This window comes from Symphodus melops, assembly GCF_947650265.1.
Source record: "Symphodus melops genome assembly, chromosome: 1".
NCBI lineage: Eukaryota > Metazoa > Chordata > Actinopteri > Labriformes > Labridae > Symphodus > Symphodus melops.
This window is the reverse complement of record NC_136691.1, coordinates 24,987,164-24,995,179: the sequence shown is the minus strand read 5'-3', so window position 1 is coordinate 24,995,179 and position 8,016 is coordinate 24,987,164. Positions and strand designations below refer to the sequence as shown.

The following is an 8,016-nucleotide window of genomic DNA, read 5'->3' as shown; positions in this document are numbered from 1 at the left end:
GAATCTCTCAGAAAAAAAACTTAACGATAGAAAACATGGAGCTGCTCTCTCTCTCTCCTGCACAGTGAGTGTCTCTCGCCCGCTCATGAAGAGTGGCTGCTTGTAAAGTCGTCCCGCCCCAACATGACTCTCAGACTGGCATGCTAATTGGAAACAGCAGTGTTTGCCTGCTTCCTGCCTTTTCAACTACCTCTTATAGAAACACACGCACACACACAGGCACAGGCACACACACACACTCCTATGTGGGAGTACTAGCTGGCAGTGGCCCTGTTAGCTGTGTACCAATAAAGTGTGGTTCAGCAGTGAGAAGAGTTTAGATTTTATTTTAAACACTGTGTGTGTGTGGGTGTGTGTTAGCATGTGTGTGTGGGTGTTAGCGTGTGTGTGTGTGTGTGTGGGTGTGGGTGTTAGCATGTGTGTTTGTGTGTGTGTGTGTGTGGGTGTGGGTGTTAGCATGTGTGTTTGTGTGTGTGTTAGCATGTGTGTGTGTGTGTGTGTGTGTGTGTGTGTGTGTGTGTGCAGCAGGGCATGTGAGGACAAAGTGTCTCATACATGTCACGTTACCTTTGTTCCTCTTAGCCTCAGGTTCGTCGGCGAGGCTGCTGTTTGAAGACGTTCTTTTCTGTTCGAGCAGATAAGAACAGATTCTGGTTGCGTCGGCTCGTAGTGCAGAATAAAAGCAGCAGCATCAGGTATTTTCATAAGGTAAGCTACAACGTAAGGAGCAGATATAAGAACAAAAGCTATGTGTGAAATCCCTTTGTGGGATGTCATATTGTCTTGTTAACAGTGCAGTGAGGTCATCAGGTTGTGGGTTTGAGGAGGGATGAAGGGATCATTTTATTGTGATGGTCTGAGAGAAGACGCTGTTCCAGAACCTGCAGCCTCCAGCAGAAGCTCTGTCCAGACTCTGCAGGACTGGAGCAGCTGCAGATGTAGTTTTTCTAACAATGGATGTAAAAGCAACAATAATATTTCAGTATTCAAACATTCAAAGTTACAACTGTATATGAGGGCCACATAATGTTAGATTACATTACAGTCCTACAACAAGATGCAGATTAAAATTATACTTAACATTGAGTCATAATATTATGAGATGAGAATTACTCTCCTTAAGATCAGTCTAATGTTGGAGATTTAAACGATCTTTACTAACTATCAGTTTGTTTTGATAACGACCTGCACACAGATTGAATAAAGACAGCAAAGTTATTCGTAACATTCAAGATTTAAGATTACTTTATTTAGTCCCGAAGGAAATCTGCCTTGGACGTACAGGCTGTTGCATAACACATACATACATACATACATACATACATACATACCTACCTACCTACCTACCTACCTACCTACCTACCTACCTACCTACCTACATACATACATACATACATACATACATACATACATACATACCTATATACATACATACATACATACATAAATACATACCTACATACATACATACATACATACATATATACCAACCTACCTACATACATACCTACATACATACTACATACATACCTACATACCTACATACATACATACCTACATACATACATACATACTTACCTACCAACATACATACATATATACCTACCTACCTACATACATACACACATACATACATGCATACATACCTACCTACATACATACACACATACATACATACATGCATACATACATACACATACATACATACATACATACATACATACATACATACATACATACATACATACATACATGCATGCACACATACATACATACCTACGTACCTACCTACATACATACCTACATACATACCTACATACCTACATACATACATACCTACATACATACATACCTACATACATACCTACCTACCTAGATACCTACATACCTACATACATACATACATACCTACATACATACTACATACATACATACATACATACATACATACATACATACTACATACATACATGCATGCATGCATGCATGCATACATACATACCTACATACATACATACCTACATACATACATACCTACATACATACATACATACCTACATACCTACATACCTACATACATACATACATACATACATACATACATACATACATACATACATACATACATGCATACATGCATACATACATACAGGAACAGAGACCTCTACTTATGGCCTGAGTTCAACAGAGAAATGGATAATGGGATAAATGAAAATGTATACCTGTTCAAATATCTTTTCTTTTTTTTAACTGGAACTCTAACGCCTGCCTGAGAGTAGCAATTCATACTCTGAATTCAAGACATGAGAGGGGTCTGCAGCTATGTTCTTGGCTAAGTACAGTTTCCTGTTACTATATAATACTGTTTGGAGAGTGCTCCCTCACTCCCATCACTTTAAGTGCAGTGTGAACCAATCTGTTGATTTGAGACTTCAACTTCCTGAAATCTCGGTTCTTCCATGATTACCACCGAGCGCCACATACGAAGTCCCCAGAGTTAAATGAGTGTCCTGTTCTGACTGAAGCAGCTTCCACATATATTAAGATGCCTGTTTTCCCTGAAGTGACAGAAACCCATTTTAAAATCAATCACCAGATCGATCCAACTGCTGCATTGAGCTCTAACGTGATATTCTATGTCTGCACTCTAACATGATATTCTATGTCTGAGCTCTAACATGATATTCTATGGCTGAGCTCTAACATGATATTCTATGTCTGAGCTCTAACATGATATTCTATGTCTGAGCTCTAACATGATATTCTATGTCTGAGCTCTAACATGATATTCTATGGCTGAGCTCTAACGTGATATTCTATGTCTGAACTCTAACATGATATTCTATGTCTGAGCTCTAATGTGATATTCTATGTTTGAGCTCTAACGTGATATTCTATGTTTGAGCTCTAACGTGATATTCTATGTTTGAGCTCTAACATGATATTCTATGTTTGAGCTCTAACGTGATATTCTATGTTTGAGCTCTAACGTGATATTCTATGTTTGAGCTCTAACGTGATATTCTATGTCTGAACTCTAACATGATATTCTATGTCTGAGCTCTAACATGATATTCTATGTCTGAGCTCTAACGTTATATTCTATGTCTGAGCTCTAACATGATATTCTATGTCTGAGCTCTAACGTTATATTCTATGTCTGAGCTCTAACATGATATTCTATGTCTGAGCTCTAACGTTATATTCTATGTCTGTCTCTAACATGATATTCTATGTCTGAGCTCTAACGTTATATTCTATGTCTGAGCTCTAACATGATATTCTATGTCTGAGCTCTAACGTTATATTCTATGTCTGAGCTCTGTGTTTGTGCTTCCTCAGGAGGTTGGAGCTGTAATGACGCTTTAATGCACTTTAATGAAACTTTGTAAGTCTGTGTGAAGCAGAGTTTTCTCATTGGCTCTCGCTCCCAACAGCTCACAGTCTAAATAATAAAAGCATTAGAGCCTGAGCCAAACAGGTCCATGCAGCGTTCAAAGCATATTACCTTTTCATAAAAGGCCGCTCTGGGATGGAGAGGAGACCTTGGAGGCTTTGTTGTTCAGAGGAAGAGGCAAACCAGCTTTTCATTGCAGCTTTGGCAGCGTCTCTATCGAAGTGAGGCTTAAAGGAGGCCGGCCTGCTCACAGTGCTCTTTGTGTTTCCCAGGCACATCCAAAATAACAGTCCCACAGCGCCTTTGTTGCTGATGGTTGCACAACTTGAGCAGGAGGACTCTGATTTTTCATGGAAGTGCACAGCTGACTACTTAACTCCTCCATGACAGAGCAGGACTTAACTCTGTCGTGGAGCAGTGTCATCAGACATGCCTCACATTTACTGAGTCGTGCATTTCTTTGTTCAGGTGAAGATAGTACTGATAGTGAGTGAGTCACCATGTGTTTATGTTTCATGATTGGAAGGTCGAGGACAAAGTGCATCCACTTCTCTGTGAGAGACACTGAACTATGTGATCCATGAACTAAAGTCACCATCACTGATCGGCCTGTGAAAACAGGCAGGTAAATCCTGTTTAATAAATCCGACTGTGCTGCAGCTGACCTGCTGCAGAAAGCTCTCCGTTAAGTCACATCCTCTCGTGCTCTCTCAGCAGGCGTGCTGATGGCCAGTGGGATGCAGTCCTACATTCTTGCGGGCTTTTGGAGCTTTTGATGAAGCAATGGGGGAGAGACTCTGTGGCGGTCCGAGCTGATGTTGGGGAGGGTAATTAGTGCAGAAATCCCACAGAAATATCTCTCATGAAACTGCAGTCAGAGCGCCTTCCCAGCTTTTATCTGAAACCCCTCCCTCACTTTCTCTTCCCCACAGTCGTTTATGACACTCTTTCTCCTCAGCGTGCAGCACAAACACATCTGGCAACATGAAGTCAAACATACGTTGAAAAGCTGGTTGGGATTAACGGTGCAGACCCCCAGGAACAGAAGTTCATAAAAATAGCACACATGGATGAGAATCCCTTTTTCAGGTAGTTGCGATGTTTGTCTCGCTGTGTACTTGTATCCCCGTGCAGTTAATGTTTAATGAGCCAAAAGCTGCTTTAATAGAGAACTATAAAACCGACGTGTTCAACTAAATTAATCAGTAAAACGTGTCGGGGCGCTCACAAAGCAGTGACCTTCACTCGTTTCTGTGAGAGGACGAAAAAACACAAGAAAATACTGCACATGGTATTATACAAAAATCCAAGTGTCATCATAACACACATAACACATCATACACAACATGCTTGAGTGTGATGCAACACTTTTTCAGAAGGCCACACAAACAGTAAAGTTTCTATAAAGCCTCATTTCAGAACTCAGTGTCATCTATAAGCCATTCTAACGTATTACACAGTGTCTGTGACTGGGTTCTGTTTATGATCTATTTTCATCTGTCCCAGGGTCCCTCTAAACATCTGTCTCTGGTTCACAAACAGATAAATATATCAACCTTATGATGTCTCATAAAAGAGTCTAACCTTTCGTGGTAAAGTGATTCTAAAGCATGGTGTATAATAACCAAAAATACTTGACAACGCCACCTGGAGAATTTCACCTCAGGAAATATACAGACACCTTCATCACATAAAGGCAGCACAGGTTCAACAACCGAATGAAGACAGAGACGTGGTTCCAGAATAAAAGACTAGTAGTATATCTGTGAAGAGAGGGGTTTCAGTTATTGTGTTTATGAGGCAAATCAATCAATTTAGGAACATGTACAACAGTTTTATTACAATATAATTTATTTTATTCTACAAACAGTTCCCATCAAAATGTAATTAAAAGCAGCACAATGGGAGGTATGATTGAGTGGTGGCAGCAGAGGGGAGGCAGCCTAACGTCTGAGGTTGTGTTTCCAGGGAGTTCACTTTACTCACCACTCGTCAACTCACAGCAAACAGCAAACTGTTGTGTATTACAAGTAATCCACCTCCTCCTTGAAGAAGCAGCACGTTTCCAACTTTGCCTTGAGATTCTCCTGTTTCAGCCTCCCCAGCACGGCATCCAAACGCTCCATATGTTGGTCTACAGTGGAAGAAAACACAACGACGTCATCGAGATATAACAACAAGGACTGGCAATGCTGAGCCCCAAATATCCGCTCCATCAGTCCTTGAAAGGTACTCGGGCATTGCAAGGGCCAAAGGGCATTCTGTTCCACTCAAACAGGCCAAAGGAAGTACAAAAGGAGCCAGTGTGGACAACCAACCAGAGAGTGCATCCAGAGACTCTTCGTTTCTCGGCAGGGGAAACGCATCCTTCTGTGTCTTGCTGTTTAGCAATCTGTAGTCCACACACTGTCGAAGAGTGCCATCTTTCTTTTTGACCAGGACTATCGGTGAGGCAGAGGGGCTGCTGCTTTCCCTGATTTCCTGCATCTCAAGAAGCTGGTGAATATGGGCTTTAACAGCGTCACAGTCTGAGGGGGGAATACGTTTATACCTCTAATGTACCGGTGTCTCATCATGTGAAATCAGGTCAGTGCAGCCTAAGTGTCCATCATGAGCTGAAAACACACTACAGTGTTTCTGTAATAAAGACCTAACCTGATACTGATCCTGCTCTGACAGGGGGGACGAGTCAGCAGCTTTAAGGTTCTCCTGCACTCAGCTACTAACTGACTGGGAAGACACAGTAGCTGAGGTAAGTCCCTCGATCTCAGTGACACCTGTGGGTAGACTCTTTACATGGACTTGGCTCAAAGTACCCAGCACAGTGCAAGGGTAAAGCACAACATCATTGACCCCCACATTGACTATGGGAATGTCGACTGTACCCCTGGTTAGTTGGACCAGAGCTGGTGATGCCAGTAAACCAGCCGGTAACCCTGCACTCAGGGGGTCAAACAAGGCCTCATTACCCGTGTGGTGCTGGGACCTGGTTGCTGCTACCAGCCTCATGGTGCCACCAGGGACCTGGACTTGTTCTTACTCTGTCCTGGTGACTCTGTTGTAGTGTTTGTTGGAGTTGGCTGGGGGCCTGTAACACAGAGGGCAAATGAAAAAGAGCAGAGCAATGTTTAGATAATGTTCATGCTAAGGATACCAGGAGAAGAAGATAAAGAACCAAGGGGGTCTTTAAAGACCAACACCCCACGCTTAGTGATTACCTTATCACAAAGTTCAACATCAAGCTCCAGGTGACCAACATACAGAATCTCCAGCCAGTTAGTAGCACTCAACTGCAGCCAGTGACAAGACCGAAGCTTCTCCTCTCCCCGAGGCTCAAAGTTCAGTTATGGTGGACGCCATTGAGCCTGTGTCAACCGAACATGGAACCTCAGCCCCTCCCATTAACACAGTGACCTGAGGACAGGCTGCCATTAACTCTGGTATAGGGGAGGAGTTTTCTGATCCTGGCTCTAAACCAACAAGGCCTCCACCTGAACACAGGAAGCTGGAGGGACGGATGGCCTTACTCTCTCACCATCGTACTCCCTTCTAAAATGACCAGGTGTTTGACACCTGCGGTAAATGATGGCCTGCTTGCTCTTACTGAAAGAGGGTGCAGGGGCATTCTGGATGGCAATGAGGCTACTGCTAAGTTGGTTTAACTGTTTCTGTTGGCTTTTCAACATTTCCTTAAACTCATTCAATTCACATCTTGAATCTAGGTTACCTGACCCTGAATGAGGACCTCCCACCAGTGCAAACTGGAAACCTGCAGTTAATGGGACAGAGTTGTCATTCACTCTGCTCCCACCTTATGGCCTCGCTACGGACTTCAAGCAAAGTGGCAGTGGGTTGACATCGGACAAACTGCTTTAGTTGCCTGTGGAGGGAACAATCATTCACATGTTCAACAAATTGATCACGCAGCAAAACACAGGAGATGGTAGGGTGAGGGTTACTAACCCCTTCTCCATGAGGAGAGTTAGTTACAACCCTGTCCATCAAACACATTAAGGCATGGGAAAATTCCTGTGATGTCTCACCCTCAGCATCAGAACTGAGACGAGGTCTGGGGTCAGCACCTGCAGAACCACTCCTTTATTGGGGGGTCTTGCTAATCGCCTATAATTTCCATCTGTTGTCTGTTTCACTTACACAACAGCATGTGAAACTGATGGTCAGTCAGTGCTGCTTCCTCAGTGGACACTTTGATTTCACAGATGTGCGACTGACTTGGACTTACTAAGTGTTCACTTTATTTCTTTGAGCAGTGTATATATAGACTATGGACCTCTACAGCTAATACACCAGGAAGTTGTGCTGACTGAAAATTAGTATTTTTAACTCTGATGAATAAAGAAATCTCAAAGAATTACAGTTCCATATCCATTACTCTGCTTCACCCTTCTGACTGTAATATGTTTGAAATAAAAGACTGAAATCACACAAATCAATGTACATTTTATTGTTGGATGAAAACACATTGCTGATGTCTGGAAATAAGAAAACAGCTGACACACACTTCAAAGAGCTGAAGGAGGAGATTTTCAGAAACAATATGAACAGAACCAGAAGAGTTCAATCTATAAAGAAATGTAAAAAACATAATCATTAAAAGA

General features: G+C 42.3%; 1 long non-coding RNA gene across 1 annotated transcript; it reads left to right on the top strand.

Annotated features, from left to right (window-relative positions):
- The first annotated feature begins 468 nt into the window (after window positions 1-468).
- Window positions 469-7,432, top strand: LOC306834252. Its single transcript, XR_013780462.1, has 3 exons — window positions 469-708; window positions 5,837-5,983; window positions 6,077-7,432. It is a non-coding gene; the product is annotated as an uncharacterized lncRNA (long non-coding RNA).
- Window positions 7,433-8,016: the final 584 nt, after the last annotated feature.